Source organism: Amborella trichopoda, chromosome 12, assembly GCF_054954075.1.
Source record: "Amborella trichopoda isolate Santa Cruz 75 chromosome 12, AtrichopodaSantaCruz75HAP2 v2.0, whole genome shotgun sequence".
In the NCBI taxonomy this organism is placed as follows: Eukaryota; Viridiplantae; Streptophyta; class Magnoliopsida; order Amborellales; family Amborellaceae; genus Amborella; species Amborella trichopoda.
In genome coordinates, this window is record NC_142347.1 from 37,437,259 (window position 1) to 37,456,292 (window position 19,034).

General features: G+C 34.0%; 1 long non-coding RNA gene and 1 pseudogene across 2 annotated transcripts in view; both read right to left on the reverse strand.

Annotated features, from left to right (window-relative positions):
- The window catches only part of LOC18421836 (protein DETOXIFICATION 36-like), an 8,436-nt pseudogene extending 4,081 nt beyond the window's left edge, over positions 1-4,355 (reverse strand). The window contains exons 1-2 of the transcript XR_016045150.1: positions 3,991-4,355; positions 266-497 (exon numbers count right to left, since the gene is read on the reverse strand). The product of XR_016045150.1 is annotated as a protein DETOXIFICATION 36-like (transcript). The remainder of the gene's footprint in view (positions 1-265; positions 498-3,990) is intronic.
- A 13,167-nt stretch (positions 4,356-17,522) lies between these two features.
- LOC148779568 (uncharacterized) lies at positions 17,523-18,578 on the reverse strand. The gene is made up of 2 exons (XR_016045759.1): positions 18,079-18,578; positions 17,523-17,732 (listed from the first exon to the last, which is right to left on the reverse strand). It is a non-coding gene; the product is annotated as an uncharacterized LOC148779568 (long non-coding RNA).
- Between the last annotated feature and the right edge of the window lie 456 nt (positions 18,579-19,034).

Here is a 19,034-nt window from a genome sequence, read left to right on the forward strand (position 1 = left end):
AGAATGAAAGAAACAGACATGGAATAGGGATAATGGTAATAAAATAATAATAATAATAACTGTCCAAAAAATTTATGCTTTGTAGCTAATCAATAATAGGTACGACCAGTATCCTTATTATTTTCTAGAAGTACCTATCCATCTCTATCCTTTATTTGAATTTCTACCTTTTATCTGTTAATCGCATGAAAATATAGCTAGTAACTGTTGATTGTTATCACTTGTACAAAGTTATGGATAACTTGTATATAATGCTTGAACTCACCTGAAAGAACTGGTTGAACACTGTTGAGAAGGAAAAATAAGGCCAACAGGATGGATAAGTGGAGGAGCGCTTCACGGACTTGCTCATCATCTGTAAATATGTATGCTATCTGTTGTCGAAGAACCATGCAGAGCGCACAGAACATGCATCCGATAGAGAACGATGTCCATACAGCGTCGAAAATATTGCACCATTGGGATTCCCTCCACCAAGTTCATTAGCTACTCTCACACTGTAAGGGTTCAATAAACATGGCCAGATTGACAAACTATTAGAAGAAGCTAAATCAAGAGAAGGTTTTCAATAAGAGAAGAAGCATGTCATGTTCCATTTGATCATGGTAACAATGTAATTATACTTGTCATTGCTATCTAATCTGTTGTTGGACACTGATCACTTATGGGGGAGAGAGTGAGAAATGCAATTTGGTGGGAACCTCTTGCCCTAACATAAGAAAATATTGATGAGATGGTGGTGACTCTTGTAACCACCATTTTAGACCAAAATTATAGTACATAGAAAGCCTAGTTTCCAAGCAATTTGGAAGGGCAGTTAAACCTGAGATTTAGGCCTTCAAACCCGTGTTTTCAACTGATGCAGTGGAAATTGTGGCGTTGGATTATGTGGAGCGATCGGATAATAATTGGAAGAAGAAAAAATAAGGATGAGCTTGTTTAATGGATCATGATCGGAAGAAGAAGAAATAAAGGATGAGCTTGTTCAGTTTTTTTTTTTTTAATTTATAGAGCATTTTGTTTTTAAAGAGCTTGTTGGTTTAAGTTTTGAAAGTCAAATTTCTGCAGGAAAGATGAGTCCATACTTTAGTGGAGAAGTTTATCATTTATTTTCTTTGATAGGAAAGTTAGGTTCTTTATTTTTGGAGTCTTCTTTTTTCTTTTTTTGTGTTTTTGTTTTTGTTTTTTGTTTTTTTTTTTAAAATTTATTCGAAAAGGAAGGATAAGTATGTTAGCTTTGATAGGTTGGTGCTTGTACAAGGGGATAGGGTATTTGGTCATCTTGAGAGAGAAGGAAAAGTAGAGTTTAAAAGGAAGAGAGAGGACATGGTAACAGTTGGCTTGAGAAGGTTAAATAAAGTTGGACTTTTTACATGATGTGTGGAGCTAGGTCAAGAACCCTGTTAATCCAAGGCCGTCACCATAAATACAAATTATTTGGTCCAATTCAGCCTACATCAATTGATATCTGACCATTGAGTGTCTAATTTGATCAAAACAAGTCCCACTCAATCCTAGATCTACCCCTCTTTCACCATAAAACCCTAGAACTACATTTGTTCAGCCTACATCAACTTAATTTACCCTTAAATCTACCCTTTATCTAAATATACCCAATACCAGCCTCTCTACCTCTTATCACACTTTATTTCAATTCCTATATCATTTATCTTGGGGATATTTGTGAACCAAATATCAAACATCTCTTTCCTCTCTGAGGATCAAAGATGAATTTTTAGTCATCAATTAGTCACTCCAGGCACACTCTTTCCTTTATTTTCTTTCTATTAAATAATTCTTGTACTATAAATAGATTTAACTCTATTTTAATTGGTTCTTCAATTAAGAAAACCTTCTTATTTTCTTCCAAAACCTTCGCGATTTAGTTTATTTCTATATATATATATTTTATTTTCGATTTTGGCAATATTTTATTTTTTATTTTTTCTAATTATTTTATGAATTTCTATTATTTCTATTCTTCTTTTAAGATTTTCTTATTTTAATTTTCATAGCTATTTTTGTTTACTTCTCTTTCATGTTAACAACGACTTAAAGATGGTCCCGTTTACATCCTTCATTACGTCTCTCTCTCATTTAGTTTATATCTATATATATTTTATTTTAGATTTTGGCAATATTTTTCTCTTTTTTTTATCTAATTATTTTATGAATTTCGATTATTTCCATTCTTCTTTTAAGATTTTCTTATTTTAATTTTCATACCTATTTTTGTTTACTTCTGTATATCAAAATTTTCATAGTCATATTAGTTTTGTGCAAGTATTTTTTTTTTTCGTTTTGTAAAGCATAAAGAAGTTCATATTCATCTCAGAGGTAAATTGTAGTACTTCACTTTTATTTATTTTGTGGGCCATATAAGAAATTTTGGAGTAATTAAATCCTACATTTTCTTCTAGGACTACCTTATTTCTCATTGTTGGATTAATATCCCTATGGGTTACGCTAAAACACATACTTACTTGATGGAATTTCTAACCACAGGCTTGATATCAGTTTCATTTTGTAATTTTTTTTTTAAGATTTCTTAAGAAAAACTTGTATTATTTTGAACTCTTATTAGCACACAGTCAAATCACAGGCATCCTACGGCAAAAATCAAAATCATGTAATCTCCACGGCATTAAAAAAGATAATTTGTAATGCTTCCCCAAACCTTGTGCTCTTTGATTAAGTTTCATTTAACCGGAAATGGAGGAGCTCAAGAAAGGGATTTTTTAAGGCTAATTTTGGCTTTTTTAAAAAAAAGAAAAAATATATAATGAGATCATTTATCTTTGGTACAAAATAGTTACAAAAAACCTTCAAAATTTATATCCTCACAACTCAGCGTTGGTTTTCTCTTACCTTTTTCTCACCAGAAAAACTGGCACCACCAATCACGATGCCTCCACACTCACATGAATAGGAAAATCTTCAATTGAAAAAGGGTTTCCTAATAAGAAAACCTTGCAAGGTATTTATTTTCAAGAAATTAGACCTCATTAGATTTTCCTTTTGACTTTAGCTTTCCTAATTTTTATAGAGGGGCAAATTGATGGAGGGAGAAGTAACACCAGAAAAAAAAAAAGAAAGATTGTGAGAATATACCATCTCTCAAAGTTGGTAAGAGAATCCACCCCAAAATAAAGGAGACCAAATTTTATTAACTCCCTTAACCTTTTTTCTCTCATCTCTATCTTCTCTATCTTAAATTCACTTGCCACGCTCGGTTTACCCATAGTTGAAAAGATAAACTCGACGTTTTTACCCAAAGCTATCTGTTGAAAAGATAAACCCTCTCCTAAATCTAACCTTATCTTTTTAATACTCTTAAACTAACCAACCCAATTGATCAATATCAACTCACGACAAAATAAACTCGACCTCGAGCTTGATTTAAAGCGGATCTCTTTCTTCATCACCATGGAGGCCTATTTGTTGAATTTGATCTTCTGGAACTTCTTCCTCTTCCTTAGTCAAATGTACCTCCATCTTCTTTTTGGGGCATTCAAACAATCGATATCCTGGTTCGTTGCATCGATAACATATAAACTTTACAGTATCTTTTTTTTATTCATTAAATTCGGTTGGAGTAAAACCTCATTCTGGTTGTAAAAGCGCCTATTGGTGCTCCCTTGGTATTTCATTTTCACTCGTAAAGCTTTACTTAAAGTCTATGGGCGATGTAGAAAAACCTCATCCTTAATCGTAGGTTGAAGGCCATTTATATATCGAGCAATCTTTTGTCCTTCTTTCTCTTGGAGGTTATTTCAAGCAACTAATCGATAAAACTCCCCGGCATAATCTTCTACTTTTTTTTTTCATTATGTTGAAGATTTTGGAGTTCTTTAAAGAAAATTTGCTCATGATCCGCAGGAAAAAAATTTTCTTTCAATTTTTTTTTCATCTTTTGCCATTCAGTAATTTTTCCTTTCCCCACTACGAAGTCGATATTGTTGAACTTGCTCCCACCAGGCCGCAACGTACCCACGGAGCTTGGTAGCAACAAGTTTAACCTTACGTTCCTGTGGCAATTCACTCCATTCAAAATAATTCTCAATTGCACTTAACCAATCAATAAAACCTTTGATATGGAGCTTACCATGAAATTCTGGAAGGTCAACTTTAATACCAAAATCTTGTGGTCGTTCTATAGGACGCGGATCTGGCCTATAATCTTCTCGTGATCGCTCTATAGGATGCATATATGGCCTGTAATATTCGTTACGCTCGAAATCAACACCTTGGTTTTGTCGTGGAATTCTTGATGCAAGATTAATGTGGTTGCTAATACCTTCTTCACGAGGAAGGTTATTCTTCAACCGCTGCAACGTCTGATCCAACAGTTGCATCCTCTGATTCACCTCTTGATCCAATCATTGCATCATTTGATTCATCTCCTGATTCATCTCATGTACTTCAGTTTGAAAATCCTTTAGGCCTTGCATCATTTGATTTATCTCCTGATTCATCTTACGTACTTCAGTTCGAAAATCCTCTAGGGCTTTAGTCAAAATTTCTCCTCAACGATCATCTATAGCCGAAGTAGGATTAGCTTGATTCACTTTTGGTGGCATTGTAAACTCTGAACCTAACTTGCTCTCTGGATCTGACTTGTTCAGATCTAACTTGCTCTAATACCAATTGATGCAGGGAGAAATAACTAGAGAAAAAAAAAAAAAAAAAGTTTAAAAGAATATACTATATCTCAAGGTCTGTAAGGGAATTCACCCCAAAATAATCTCTTCAGGAGACCAAATTTTATTAAAACCTATTTTTCTCATCCCTATCTTCTCTATCTTAAATTCATGTGTCACCCACGTTTTACCCTTTGTTGAAAAGATAAACCCCTACGTTTTTACCCAAAGCTATCTGTTGAAAAGATAAACCCCCTCTAGATCTAACCTTATCCTATTTATACTCCTAAACCAACCAACCCAATTGATCAATATCAACTCACGACAAAATAAACTCACCTAATTATCCTTGTGCACCTCCTATTCTTAAGTTAAAAGATAAACTAAAAAAAAAACTAATAATATATATATATATATATATATATATATATATATATATATATATATATATATATTCACTACATCACAAATAGACTGCACCTATTTTAAAAAGAAAATCTTAATGCATTATTTCTCTCATCTCTATTTTTTTTAAAAAAATTATAAACAACATTCAAAATGAATATTGTAGGTATCTTCCCCCCAATATTTTTAGTATCACACCCTCGACCTAAACACAGTTTTTTTTTGTATCTACTGCCCTAGTCAAAAAGTCAAAAAATGTGAGACTAAAATGCCCTTCTCCTCTTTCTCTACCCGCCCTTTCTCTTTCTCTCTTTACCCACCATCTCTCTTTATCTACCCTCTCTCTTTTTCTCTCTACCTGCCCTCTCTCTCTCTCTCTCTCTCTCTCTCTCTCTCTCTTTAATGAGCCATGGGGCAGGCCCAACTTAACATATTTCTTGTTTACGCAAAACATTTTTTAAGAAAATCCCATTACAACATTCAGAGGAAAGGATTACATTGATTTGGCTAGAGATTTCACTTATATTGGTGATATAGTGAAAGGTTGTGTTGCTTCTCTTAATACATCAGGTAAAAACACTAGTTCAAGGGCCAAAAAGGACCCTACTCCTTATAGGATCTTCAGTTTGGGAAACACATCACCAGTTCCAGTGCTTGATTTATTGGGCGTTTTAGAGACATTTGAAGGTGGAAGCAAAGAGGAATGTTGTTGAAATGGCTGGTAATGGAGATGTTCCCTTTACTCATGCTAACATCAGCTTTGTTATTAAAAATTGATGGAGCGTGGATGAGACCAAATCCGAGATCAGAGAGGAAGGATGCCATGAGGCTGGTGATTGCAGAGCCCGAATTTTAGATCCCTTCACTTTTAAAGAGAGAGAGGAGAACTATGCATCTTTTTTTTGTTGTGTCTTCCTCTCTCTAGCTTCCCATTTTATAAGGAGAATAATGACTAACGATTATCTTTCTCCAACGGGTCTCTGAGAAAAGGTCTTTCCTGATTTTAGGGATATTCATCAAACACATCCATATGAATGTTAGACTATTTCAACATTGAAGATAATTAGGGATAATGTGATTCCTCCAAGCCCACAATCATAGGCTAAATCACGTGAGGCCTCATAGTCATACATGTCAACATCTCCCACTCGGCTATGACGGCCGAGCATAATAATAAGTCACATACATACTCTTACTTTTGAGTATGGCCTATAGGAAAATATCTTGCCATGAGATTTTTCTCACGCTTTCGCAGATATGCTTCTCATGACAAATGTCCATCATGATGATTTTCACGCTAATGCAGATTTGTCACTCATGAAAACTAATTGACTTAAACATATTTAAGTCCCATTAAGCTAATATGTTTAGACGGTAGTTCAACACTTAGACTTGTTGTTAATGGATCAGCGATCATATCTGATGAGGGCAAGTAACTAACAGTTACGTGACATTTCTCAACTACATCCTAAATGTAGTGATATTGGATATTTATATGTTTTAATTTGGAGTTATTTGCTCCAATTTGAATTAATTTAATTTACAGCTTGATTATTACAAAACATTTGAATCGGTCCGTCAATGATTTGTAGCTTCAAGTTATCTATGAAGTGCTTTATCCAGATGACAAAAATATAAGCAGTGATACATGCAATATATTCTGCTTCATGTTATTTCTCGTTAGACCAAGAAATAACTGCCCCTCCAAAGAGGAAAACATGTCTTGAGGTGGACTTACTATCGTCTTTATCCCCAGCAAAATCTGCATTTCAATATCCTATAATTTCAAGCTTATCTGTTTGAAACACAATTTTAAATGCTTTGTTCCATTAATGTACCTTAGAATTCTTTTTACTGTTTTCCAATGAAATGAATTATGCATGGATTAATTTGATATCTACTAACAAGTCCTACGACATAACTCAAATTTGGTCTTGTACATGTTACTGCATATACCAAGCTACCAATAACTTATGCATAGGGAATGTTAGGCTTTTCTTGTCATTCTACTGGACAATCCTTCCTAGATAACTTTATTCCTTTTTCAACAAGAGTAGACAATGGTTTACAATTTTCCATTTGAAATCTTTTGAAGATATCTCTCTTGGTTTAAGCACAACATTTTTTATTTTCCATCTCTAGTTATTTTTATGCTTAGGACATAAGTTGCTTCTCCCATATCTTTCATCTCAAATCAAGAAGAAAGCCATGACTTAGTCTTATCAAGCTAAGTCGTTTCCAGCTATTAAGATATCATTTACATATAATGAGAGTATTGTGAATTTATTCTCACTCTTTATGACATACATACAATAGTCCAATCTATTTACTTCATATCCGATCTGTAAGATGGCATCATGAAATGTTAAGTACCATTGTCTTGAAGATTGTTTTAAACCATACAAAGACTTATTTTGTTTATATACTTTATTAGCTTGGTCTTTAATTATGAAGCCCTCAGATTGCTTCATGTAGATGGTTTTTTTAGTTTACCATTTAAGAATGCAATCTTTACATCCCATAGGTAAAGTTATAGGTCATAATATGCAACGATTGTGAAAATTATTCTAATGGAAATAAACGTTGCAACTGAAGAATAAGTGTCGACTCGGTTGACTCCCTTTCTTCAGGTAAAACTCTTTACTACTAACCTAACTTTAAATTTATCAATTGATCCATCAGATTTTAATCCATCAGATTTTAACTTTTTTTTACGTACTCATTTATAACCTATAGGTTTCCTATTTGATGGTAAATCAAATACTTCTGAAACTTTATTTTTAATCTAATTCTCTCATGGCATTAAGCCATTATTGATATTCTTGTGACTTCATAGCATCATTGAAATAAAACAGGTCATGGATTTCATTTAGGTCGATAAGGTTATCTGTCTCCTCACTCATATAGACATAGAAATCATCAAGGTATGATGGAGGAGCTCTAGACTTCTTTTAACCACTTAACATTGGGTGTGTGGGTACTTCAACATCATCATGTTGATCAGGGCTATCCATATCCATTGTAGATAGTGGTTTTAAGTCATCTATGATATTAAGTGGAATATCATTATCCACTACATGTATGTTTTTTTCAATAAAATCTTTTAAGAACTCAACATCTCTGCTTTCAATGAGTCGCTTATCTTTATGATAAAATCGATATCCCTTTGATCCTTTGGGGTATCTTATAAAATTATAAATTAGAATTTTGTTTTCTAACTTATTTCTATGCTGATATGGAATTAGGACGTGTGCAGTCGACCCCAACTTCTTTAAGTTGGATAGAACAGGTTTTCTACCTATCTATAGTTCATAAGGAGTAGAATCTATTGCCTTAGTTGGAACCTTATTAAGAATATACATGGATGTGCTTATTGCTTCTCCCCAAAAGGTCCTGTGGCGTGATATTGGTATGTCTTTTAATATCATATTCTTGACAATAAGTATTGAAAACTTCAGATGTGTATTCACCTTCCCTATCAGTTTTAAGAATTTTGAAAGTCCTACCCAATTGGGTTTCTACTTTCTTTTTATATATTTTAAATTTTTTTAAAGTTTCTAATTTATGGCGGATTAGATAAACATATCCAAATCTAGAAAAATCATCGATAAAAATGATGAAGTATGATATCTCTCTATGAGTTTTAACATTGAGGTGCCCACAAATGTCTGAGTGGACCACATTCAATAACTCATTAACTCTCTCCCTTTTATTGAATGATTTTCTAGTCATTTTTTCTTACAAGCAGTGCTGACAGGTTGGAAATTCCATATTATTTAGATTTGAAATAAAACCTTTATTTATTAACCTATTTATTTTATTTTATCCTATTTGGCCAAGCCTAAAATGCCAAGTATATGCATCAATAACCATTACACAATCGACATAACCAGAATAAGTTGGAATTTTATTATCAACTTTCTCACTTACATGAAGAATGAACAAGTTGTGGTCATCAACCAAGTGTCCTCAAGCATAAATTTGTCTACGCTTTCCGATTGATACTTTCAATGATCGGAAGCAGACTTCAAAACCCTTTCTAATGAGCAAGGGGACAGATACAATGTTTTGTCTCATACAAGGGACAAAATATATATCAGTTAATACGAGGTCGATTGTCCCTATATACAACCTACAAGTTCCTATACTTAATACACCAGAATAGGTGTTGTTTCCCATGTAGATGTGTTTCTCCCCATCTTTTATTTCTTTGAAAAAATCAAAGAGGCCTTTAGAGGTTGCAATGTGTCGATTAACGCCCGAGTCTACCCACCATCATTTGATGTAGTGGTCTGCTATCAGGCATTTATAAATTACACAAACAACTTCATGCTTCTTGCTTCCATTTTCGCTATTTTTTAATTTTACAAGTTTCTATTATGTGGGCAATAGTTCTTGAAGTGACTTGGCTGACTACATAAGAAGCATTTTGGTGGTCTTTGTTTAGCTTCTTGGTTGCAAGGTTTAGTTCTTTTGCTTTTGAACCTATTGTTTCTCTTATTAAACATCCTTCAAAATTTATGGTTGTTAGACTTGAGTTGGCTAGATTTGAGAAGTTCTTGAGCAAGTATGAGCTCATTCTTTTAATTTTTGTTCATGTGTGCCTGCTTTAAGGCTAGTTGCATAGGTAGGTCTCTCAATATGAGAGATTTTGCATTCAACCTAAGTGCAATTGTTACCATCCTCCATGAAGGTGGAAGGCTATTTAAGATAGTGGAAATTTGCATGCGCTCGAGGACTTCAGTCCCATCAAGGGCTAAGTCCTTAGCTATAACAAGCATCTTGTTTACATGTTATACTACATTATTACCCTCATTCATTTTAAATAAGTTATATTGCTCTTATAGCAATTGGAGGTGTGTTTCAGAGATTGAGTCATATTTAGTTTTTATTGCCTCTAGCATTTTTTTAGATGTTTCAAAATGTTCGAAAACCTTAATAAGGTCATATTGCATAAAAGTTAATATATAAGTTTTTGCAATGAGGTCATCTTCTAAAAAAATTTCTAACTTTTTCTTTTCTTCTTCAGTTGGTTTATCACCAACTATTGGAGGATAATCTTTTAGTACATATATGATTCTATCTTGGATGATGAGATATTCCATCTTCCTCTTCCACATGCCAAAACTAGTTTCATTCAATTTTTCAACTCTAGAAAGTTCAGTTATTACAAGTTTACTAGTCATTTGCTAAGTTATGTGTGGGCAACCTAATACTTTCTAAGTTCTAAAGAAGCTAAACAAGACACCAAAAAATTAATATGTGGTCAATGCTTGTACAAAGAGAGCTACAATTATTTCATAAACAATATCCGTTATTAAGTGATGCCTAAAAAAATTGAAATAGGCAAGCTCTCAATCTATAAGTAAGTACTATAATTATCAAAGATAATATAAAATTTCTCCTTTATATTATTTATTGGGGTGCATGAGCAATATCAAGGGTGATCCCTTGCAATAAAAGAGCAAATATTAAATATGTATTTCAACAATATATAAGGCAACATAATAGCACAAAATGTATATATATATCGAGAGAGGCGGTATGAATTCGGTTACTATATCTCTGCAATAGAAAAGTATTTTAAATCTAAAGTATTTTACCCATCCATCGTTTTTATCAATATCACCAAGTAATAGTAATCTCTTAAGTTAACATATAAATGCTAATAGTGAGTGAACTGAATTTTATTACCAACTTGCATAAACAAGTTTTATCAATTGAGAGTCTTTAATCAAATGAGAAAAAAAATATATTATCAAAACAATAGTCTCTCTAGAAAACGATCTAAGCTCTCGCCTGCTCCTCCCCTTTCCTTATTTTGTAATATATTATTTTGTATTTTTAGGTTAGGTGAAGCGAGAGAAAACACATGTCTTGAAAAGGCAATGACTATATGGTGGTGAGATGAAAAACCATCTATTGGTTGTTAGGAGGTACGGTGATTGGTACAGAGGACTTTTGCATGTGACAAAAAAAAAAAAATATAGCCAAAAGATGTTTTAGGGAGGTTATCCCCTTGTAATCTTTTCAAGTTTCAATAATATTCCGCTTGAACAGTATAAAATATATATATAAAAACAAATAAACGTTAATAAAGAAGAAACCATTTCTGGTAAGTGAAAAAAAAAAAAAAAATTCAATAAGCTTAGATAAACAGCCCACATGTTTTGGAGCGAAAATCCTTTGGCATATATGGGTAATGAGATACACCCAATGAGGAGAAAGAGTTATCCCTTTCTTCCTTTCTGAATTATCCCTTTCCTTTTTTTTTTTCTTTTTTTTGGCCTACTGCTTTGGTGCTCACGTGTTAGGGTTTGAAAAGTTCAAAGAAACAGGAAGGGATAAAGGAATAATAAAATATTATTATCCCGACCTTTTAAGATTCAACAAGACACAAATCCGTCAACAAGAGAAGATAAGTACTGGCATTAAACATATCAACGTTTTATCTTTAAAAGGCCAAGGGATATGTTAGTAGTATATCCGTATGATTTCAGCCACAAATATATTCACGAAAGAAAAAAAACTTTCAGCGGATGAATAAAAAAAATACCACTATCTATATACCAGACAAATATCTCGAGCATGAATGGTAAAAATATATCCGTGTGGAGCAGGATAGTAAATAATATATGCTATACCGTAAAAAATTTTTTTCAGGATATGAATAAGATAAAACCTGGATTGCTGTGATACCAATGTTACTAAAAATTCATGGTGAGTGGATCATACCATATCCGAGATCAGAGAGGATGGATGTCGTGAGGCTCGTGATCGTAGAGCCTGGATTTTAGATCTCTTCACTTTTTTTTGCTGTCTTTCTCTCTCTAGCTTCCCATTTTAAAGGGAAAAAAAGGGCTAACAGTTGTCTTTTTCCAATAGGTCTCTGAGAAAAGGTCTTTCCTAATTTCAAAGATATTCATATAAAAGTTCGGCCATATTAACGTTGGAGATAATTATGGATAATTAGATTCCTCCAAGCCCACAATTGTAGGCTAAATCACGTGAGGCCTCATAGCCATACGTGTCAACAAGTTTGGCTCAGAAGGAGCTTGGGTATAAGCCCACAACTGATATTCAAACTGGTTTGAAGATGTTTGTGAAGTGGTACATGTCTTACAATGGATACCATCGTGGGAAGGCCGCCTTGAACCGATAGAGAGAGTAGCGGCTTTCCTTCTCTAAAACCCCATCTAATGAGAGAGAAAACCTGGTCTCTCTCTCTCTCTCTCTCTCCGCTTTCTATACAAACCAATCTTTTTTGCTGTGAAAGAAGTTTTCGTCGAAAAATATGGTTTGCTCCTTTTTTCAGCAGTTTGCACAGGAAAGCATCGGACTTCGCCGAAAAATTTGTGTTCACCATTTTTGTTGGTGAGTTTTTCCGTTGTGAGGGGGGTTTAATTTCATGTGGGTAAAGAGAGAGTGTAGGTAGAGAGAGAAAGAGAGGATGGGTAGAGAGAGAGAGAGAGAATGTGTGTGTGGGTAGAGACAGTGAGAGAGGAAAAGGGCATTTTAGTATAAGGTTTTTTGACATTTTGACTTGGTGGTAAATACAAGAAATTTTTTTACTTGGGGGTAAATACAAAAAAAACAACATTTAGGTCTATGGTTAAAGTATTGGAGGGAAGATATTTACAAAATTCATTTTGGGAGTATCTATAATTTTTCCTATAGTTTCTTCTCTCTTCTCACATTACTCTTTGAAAAAGTTCATTTTTCTCACATTTCTCTAAAAATCTAACACATTCTTTTCCCCCTCACATTCTCTCTTTAATAACCGAACCCATTCCCTCTCCTCTTACTTTCTCTCTTTAAAACCTATGCCTTTTTTTTGTCATCCTCTCATATTCACTGTTTAAAACTGAATTCATGGAAAAAGACGAGAGATAAATTAAAGAAGAATAAGAAACTCTACATAACTTTAGAAGCCGAAGTATAAGTTTTCTCTCTTTTTTTTGTCTTCTTTTTTCCTTTATTTCTATCATTTTCTCCTCTAATTTAATTTTAGAGAGAGAATATAAGAAAGGCAAGATCGGGCTAACGTTTTTAGAGAGAGAAAATGTGAGTGTAGAAGTGCGGTGTGGATGTTAAGGGAGAGAACGTGAGAGGAAGGAATAATGGGTTAAGTTTTAAAAGAGAGAATGTGGGAGGAAAAAAGCTTAAAAAGTTAGGGTTTTTTAAAGAATAATGGTTAAGTTCTTAACAAAAGAACAGAGTAAAAGCTTAAAAAATTGGGTTGTTGGAGAAGAGAGAGAGAGAGGGGGGAAGGGGGAAAGTTTAAAAAATTGAGTTGTTTAAAATTAAATTAAATTGAAAACAACACAAATAAATATAGTACCAAACTACAATAAATAAAACAAACTCATTTTGTTACCTAACAGTTTAAAAGGGTATTTAAAATTTGACAGCGTCCAGAAATCTATGATTAACTAGTATAAAACTACAACAATTAGAAAACACTATTATCATTATTCAAATTACTCAACCATAATTACTCAAGCCAAATGATATTCTTCTTCTTTTTTGATCCACACAATTAATTAAATTTTTATATTTAATAAGTAGAATATAATGAGGTTAATTGGCAAACGACACAAATAAATATAGTAACAAACTATAATAAATAAAAGAAACTCATTTTGTTACCTAAAATTTTAAAAGGGTGTTCAAAATTTGACAGTGTCTAGAGATCTATGAATAACTGGTATATTGGACGTAAATCACAATTTGATAAAAAAAACATATCAAAATTAGAATAAGACAAAAGAAGATAGAAAAGAGTGATATTTTAGAAGGAAAAGGGGTAGATATTGTTACAAAGCTTTGAGACAAAAAGAGAGAGAGGGTGTGTAGAGAGAGAGAGAGAGAGAGAGAGGGAGAGCCTCTAGAGGGAGGGAAAAGAGGAGAGGGAGAGAGATTTAAGGAGAGATTAAAAAAAGATATTTAAAGAGACAGTGAGAGAGATTTAAGGAGAGGGATCATTGAGGGGAGAAAGAAATGAGAGAGGAAATAGGTAGGGATTGAGATTTTTATCGTGCTTTATTTATGTATATTGTCCTTATGTTTTTTGTACTAATTAAAAGTTTTGTCGGATCTCGATTTCAGATCTTGTTGATCTTTGTAGGGGCCTAGAATTCTCGACTGATGCAGAACTCGTACCATTTTGGCACCGCTTAGGATCCTTGTTGTAGAGGAGACCTCAAATTTTTCAGTGTTACGGGACATGCTTAATTTCGAGCTACCGTTAGAAAGTTATGGTATGTGCAGTCTGACCAGCCCACTGGCCCTACAGACTGGGAATTCGAACCCCCCCTGTGTCGCATAACCTCGCATCCCTAGACATGGGGAACACATTCCAATGCTTACGATTAGTCAATCAACACTCATGCACACACATCCATGCACCATCATTACACTCATGCACACACACACTCATACACCATCATTACACTCATACACACGCACACCCATGCACCATCATTACACACATGCACCCACACATCCATGTTTAATGATGTTCACACACACGCATGAGTGCCATGTGGCAGCCACACACACCCACATGCACCATGATGTTCTTATGCATAATACCCATAGCCACATGCATGCATATATAATGAAATCTTTACACTATGTGCCTGTGGCACCCTCATACCCATTTCATGTATATTTACATGAACCCTCATACGTCAATGCTATGGATACATGCATGCACATAACACCACTCCATATGCATGATTGACATGTTGCAATTTCTCCTTTAAAAATATGGGCATGATAATGCTCATTTGTATTTAAATCTTTTATTTAGTCTCATCTCTCTTTTAATCAATCTCACTCTCACCCTGGAGCCTTGGCTAGCTCATTCACTCTCACCCTTGAGCATTGAATTCCAAGGATTTTATATATTATTTCTTGGTATTTTTGACTTAACAAAACTCATTAAAAAGAGATGAAACTACTTTGTAATTTCAGAAAAATGAGTCTAGTTTAAATTTGGCTTTGGGCTCATGATAAAATTCCTTATAGTTTGAAAGTTATAGTCGTTTTTCTAATGGAATGTTAGTCTGTATTTTCTGCTGCATAAAACAGAAGTTATCCCTGGAAAATCAGGCAGTTTGACCAACTTATTTTTTATTTGGCGCCATTTTCTAAATGAGAGTTGTGCATATCTGGGTATAGCTTCTCTGAAGACAAGTCCCATGACCTATTGTTGCGTATTTTTGAAGTTAAGTTCATTTTACTTGGCAAAGGTGGCATTGGAAAACCAAAAATTTCATCCGAGAAAATCAAATAGTTTGAAGAACTTAGGACCAACATTTGGAGTTACTTCCTATATAAATGTTGTCTTGTTATGAGTCTAGATTGTCATAAAATTGGTTACAGGTTTAAATGATCTTTAAATATAATGATATACCTTTAAAGGTGGATTGTGTTTATCTCGAAAAATTAAAAATTGATATAGTGATTTGTGTCACATTAATATATAGTATGCTACTGAAATGATAATGTCTCTTGAATTGATACATATGATAATATGACATAATGATGTATATGACATTGATATTCAGTATGCTATTGATATAGCAATGTATCTTGAATTGATAAGCACGATAATATGTGATTATATGTGATTTGATAAGATAATATGTGATTATATGCTATTGACATGGTGATGTCTTATGTGATTATATGTGATTTGATGAGCATGATAATATGTGATTATATGCTATTGACATGGTGATGTCTCATGTGATTATATGTGATTTGGTAAGCATGATAATATGTGATTATATGGTATTGACATGGTAATGCTCATGTGATTATATGTGATTTGATAAGCATGTTAATATGTGATTATAGGTTATTGACATGATGATGTCTCTTGTGAAGATATATGATTTCTTGGCATGCTCTGGATGTATTGCATGGCTATGATGAGCACCAGTGATGTGCGAATGATGTGATATTGATTTCTTAGCATTCTTTGGGTGTATTGCATGGCCATGATTGGTATGTGTGAGGTGCGCGAGAGGTGATATGTGATTTCTAGGCATGCTTTGAGTGTATTGGATGGCCTGACTTGTTACCAGATTGTGCCGACAGTTGTGACCTCCCCTACTCACCATGATAGGACGGGAGTAGGGGCAGGAGATGTTTGGATGGTCGCTCCCCCATTCATAGTGATTGGCACCCAGACGGTGCAAACTCCTAGCCAAGGTGGCGTATGAAGTAGTGCCTTGCAAGGCCATAGCCTATCAAAAGCCTCAAAGCTCGCTGGGGTTGTATGTGTGTGTGAGGTACTATGCAATAGATTTACCCGTTGGTGATGCTTCTGAATCTAACAACATGTATTAGAATGCATGAAATCAATATGTTGAATTTTTGGTTACTGGGCTATGAAGCTCATCCTTTACTTTCACCATGTAGATAGTTAATCAGCACTGATGGAGAACCTGCTCCAAGAGACCTTCACAGTGAATACTGACCCTATCGAGACTTTAAACTTGTTTATTATTTTTATGACAGTTTGGCTTTGGGCCATGGACCCCTTATGATTATGTTATGATCTGGGTTGTAATTATTTTTGTTTATGTGTATAGAGTGTACAAGGTCTTTAGTAAATGTTCGTGCTTATAGGAATGCTTATGCTTGGCTTAGTTCTTGGTGAATGCTCAAATCTTTTGGAAGAGTAATTACTCGAATTTTATTTCGAGTTGTTGAGCGCCTATTTGGTATCGGCTTTGATTTGACCTCCGTGTCTGATCCCACGGGTGCTAGCCTTTGTGGGTCAGACGGGGCCAATAGGGGGTGGGGTCGTGACAAAAGAAATTACGATTGATGTTTAATTTAAGGAGAGAGATTGTTGGAGAGATTTAAGGAAGTGAGAACTTTTGGCTTCAACTTTTGAAAACAGAGCACAACCATTTTGGAGAGAATTGTTGAAAAAATTTAAGGAGGTGGGAACCTTAGGTAACAATTAACCTGTCTTTTAGAAAAAAAGAAATAGAGAGATGGACATGTGTCATAAAAATAGTGCGGATCTCCCTCTTGCTTAATACATAATAGATAGATATATTATATATTTATATTTATATTGTTAATATATATATATATATATATATATATATATATATATATATATATATATATATATATATATATATATATATATATATATATATATATATATATATGTGTGTTATCAAACATAGTACCCAGAACTTATTTACATTTTCTAAAACAAAACATTCAGCTTTCTAAACGATTTAAAAGCATTCAACTTCTAAAAATATATATTTCGGAAAAACATAGGCACCCTTGAAGAAAGAAATGCACGTTCTTACTTGAGAGGACAACAGAAAACCTTAACCTCGTTAATGCACTTAACTCAAAAAAGTAAGCTCAATAAACAATTACCTGACCCCAGCATCAGCTCCCAGGTATTTATAGTGAGACTGTGGAAGAAGAACATGGCTAATACGTTTAACAATTATAACAAAATATGGGAATTCATGCTACTTTCAATAAAGAAACAGTGATAATCTCTCTCTCTCTCTCTCATAAACAAGATTACACATGCGGAAGCTTCATTACCAGATAGCAAGAGCGTCTATAGCAATCAATGCGTTCTTCAAGATTCCAGCAAACACCAGTAATATTGCATTGTACCAAATTTCCAAGCTGTTCTTACAATTCCCAACATATATGAAAAAAAATAAAAATATCCGTCGATTAGAATCTCTTGGGTTTTTCTTTTTAGTATTTCCACAGAAAAAGAGATACAAAAATAGAAAAAAATAAATAATTTTTATTTAAAAACTGATTCAATTACGGCCAAGAGTGAAAAAAATTCAAATCTCAACTGAACCTTAAAATGGAATGTTTTGAGATTTCACGGAAAAAATATACAAAAATAGACAAAAATAAATAATTTTTGTGTGAAAATTGATTCAATTACAACCAAGAGTGAAAAAAATTCAAATCTCAACTGAACCTTAAAATGGAATGAAATTTCTAGACTACTTACCATATCATAACCCCGGAAGAGAAAGAGAGCTTGAAGACCAGCAATAGATCGGGCAACCCCCACCAAATATGTAGATGAGCTGACCGACCACCGGAATCCAATTAGCGATGACATTCGAAGCCATGATCCCCGAAACATCAAATGCAAACCCCTCACCCAGAACATAAGCCTACATGCACTGCAATGGCTATGACCGCAAACCACACAATGACCTTGTTGTTGGATTGTGCTTGTAGGAACATTTGGCAAGTGAAGGAGAAGAGATACGAGAAGTGAATCGGTAACCACCATAGCGCCCCGATCCCAGTCACCTCTGTTATCTCAGTCTCTTGCCCGATTGCCTTGAAAATGGGTGTCGCGAATATGTAGATAGGTACTAGGAAGAAAGACACTCCCATGAGTACAATCCATGATCTTTGTAGGTAGATGCCAAGCATGTGGTATTGCTGTGCGCCATAAGATTGCCCGCATAGTGTCTCCAGTCCACTCGACATGCCCAACTGAAAGAAAGTAATTTGCAACCATAATTAATGTTTTCCTTTAATATAATTTGCAACCATAATTATGTTTCCCTTCAATATATTTACCACATTTTTCTTCTTTTCTTCTAATAAAAGGGTGCGGTTTGTATAGAGCCGAGGCTCTAAACAATCAAAGTACAGTGCACCTTTAAATAGTGTTGAGAAATGTGGTTTCAATATTGAAAATCTTTGTGATAGCTTTAAAATATTTTTTTATCCTTAAATATAAAATTTAAAGCTTAAAAAATAGTGTAGATCGAGCGGATCTATGAAAAACATCCCCAACATGTGTCTTATGTGCAAGAATGATGAAGAAACCTGCTGCCACCTTATCTTGCATTGCTCCTTTGCACACAATATTTGGAATTAGGCATTCAGTCTTTTGGGTTTCACCTTGATAATGCTGGTAAATTTAATTTCTATTGTTAACCATCT